This window comes from Geospiza fortis, unplaced genomic scaffold (assembly GCF_000277835.1).
Source record: "Geospiza fortis unplaced genomic scaffold, GeoFor_1.0 scaffold1278, whole genome shotgun sequence".
NCBI lineage: Eukaryota > Metazoa > Chordata > Aves > Passeriformes > Thraupidae > Geospiza > Geospiza fortis.
In genome coordinates, this window is record NW_005054536.1 from 721,861 (window position 1) to 724,364 (window position 2,504).

General features: G+C 54.1%; 1 protein-coding gene across 1 annotated transcript in view; it reads left to right on the top strand.

The window, feature by feature from the left end:
- The window catches only part of RBPMS (RNA binding protein, mRNA processing factor), an 11,206-nt gene that overhangs the window by 1,151 nt on the left and 7,551 nt on the right, over positions 1-2,504 (top strand). The window lies entirely within an intron of this gene.

A 2,504-nucleotide genomic window follows, 5' to 3' on the forward strand; every position in this document is an offset into this window, starting at 1 on the left:
TGGTGGAGCATTAAAGCGAGCCCTGCTGGAAGGGGTGCATGCACGGACGGAAGGACGAGGCATGGGAGCTGGGCTGAAGGAGGCGATTAAATGCCTCGTGGATGAATCACCCGGACGCCTCCCGCCTCCCCACGGCCTGTTAACGTTTACCGGGGCTGGTCTGGGCAGGGCAGGGCAGGGCAGGGGAGCAGGATGGTGCTGGGATTCCTCTGGGACCTCTGGGATCCCTCTGGGCACTGCTGTGTGACGGGGGTCCAAGCCAAGCAAATGCCCTGCTGGTGCCTCCTTACCTGCAGGAGACAAACCTGGCTTGTGGCTTCATGTGAGGAAGAGGAGGAGGAGGGCTGCTGGTGCTCCATCACAGACCTCTCCATGCTGGGGTCATCCTTGATCCACGCTCTGGAGACCCCAGTCACCTCCTGGCCCAGATCTTTGCCTCTCCTTGCATGTCCTCAACCCTAACCTCCACAGATCCTTTCCAGCATCCCTTAAACCGATCCAAGATGAGATGCAGGATCTCAAGGACAACAGACTGGGATGTGGGATGCAAAGGTGAGAGGGGACAGGCCAGAGGTGGGATGGAGATGATTTCCAAGAAAGAGGAGAGTAGCACAGATGAAGAGCAGACTTCCTGCAGGGAAAAAAAAAGTCAGGAGGGGACATATCAGGAGTGAGGCAACATAGGTAGGATCCAGCAGCCCTGGGAAATTTGGGAGCTGTGGGGTGCAGCAGCTGGAGCAGAGGAGTACTGTGGAAAGGGACTTGGAGCAGTCCCATAGCTGCCATCCCCATGGAAGGAAGTCAAGGTGGTCACCTTTGAGCTCCTCCTGGAGCAAACATTGGCACTGCTGGCTTTTAAAAAATCTTTGGTTTCAACCCAAATTTCAGGAAGAAGGAGAGACAGAGAAATGCTCCACCAAACAGAAACTGAAAGATGTTCATACAGCAGAACTGAAACAGCTCAGGCTGTCCAAAAATATGGTGGGGTTTAGGCTGGGGGAATCCCATGCTCCAGCACCCTTTAATCCTTGCTGGAGAGCTGTCAGTCTGGCCCTGTCCCATGACATCCTTGGGAGCAGATGCTGTGCCTTATCCACCTCTCTGAAGGAGCAATTCTTCCCTGTAGAAGAACAGATATGTGCCTGCTGCCTGGCCATTTCTCTGATAAGGTTTTTTTTTTTCAGGGAAGGATTTTGCCCTAGGAGTGTTTCTGGTAGAGGATGGGGACTGAATCCCTGGGATTTCAGCACAAAAAAACCTGGACTAGCTCCCTGGGCCAAAGCTCCCCTTCCATTTAAGGGCAGGAGTAATATTTCTGTCTAAAATCTTTCCCTTGGCAAAAGGGTATCTGTGCAACCTGCTGGGATTATCCCCAAGGATGCTCCCTTGCTCTGCCATCCCACCTGCTCGTTACCCAGTACAAGGATGCTGTTCGTGTAGGACCTACTCCAACATCCCTGGGGCTGGGTGCATTTGTGGGGTGCAGATGGGAAGCACCCAGGAGCTCGTACCCATCCCCTGCCCTGGGCCCCAAAAACCCTTTTGGGGCTGTAATCCAGCTGGGGGATCCTTTAGAGCCCTTCTCCCTCTAGCCACTGTATAATTTTACAGATTCAAACTTGGCCGACCCGCGTTTGAACTTGCAAAGAAAACAAAGTCATTAGAGAAGCCCTTCCTCTGTGGGGCTGAATTTTGGAGGGCTCCTTGGGATCTTTCATCTCTGTCTCTCTCCCATGTGGCTTTGGGGTCAAATGGTCTGGCAGGCTTGGGCATGCACGGTTTGGATTTCAGGGATGAAAACTGGCAGTGGGTTCCCCACTCCCTCCCACTGGTCCCTGGTGTTTCCTGAAGCTCCCCAGGGAGAGGAGACGCAGGAAGCCAGGGATGGCTCCAGGGATGGCTCTAGGGATGGGGGAGACAGGGGACACCCTGCAGGGATGCTCAGGATGTAAACCCACCTAGGAGGGTGCATGTGTCTGGAGAGCTGATTCCCTGGGATTCCCTGAACAGCAGCCATGCTCAGGAGGACCTGTGTGAAAGCCAGTATTTTTCACCCTAGGAAAGGAAAAGGTTGCTTTCTTTAGGCTGAATTTCATGGACACAAGGGGAGATCCTCCAGGTGAATCCCCCCCTAGCCCCTGCCAGGAGAAATTGGGGCAATGTCTCCACTGGGGGACAGGGCAGCACTGAACACTGTGGGATGCTCCATCACTCCCTGGTCCCAGCAGACAGGCAAAAAGCTGGCAGGGGTCCCCTGAGGAGCTCTGGGGGATGGTCCCAATAGAGGGCACAGGCTAGTAGCCCTGGCTCAGGAAGGGGTGAGGACACCCCTTCTCTGCTGATCTCATCCAGCCTGGATGCTGGTACCTGCAGGGATGATGATGATGATGATAATGCTGGCACCCAGGATGGGTATCACCAGGGCTGTTGACACAAGGGCTGTGTGCAAACAGCTGAGTACCTTTTGTTATTTAATAGATATAGGTCAGCCAGAGGTTTTGTTC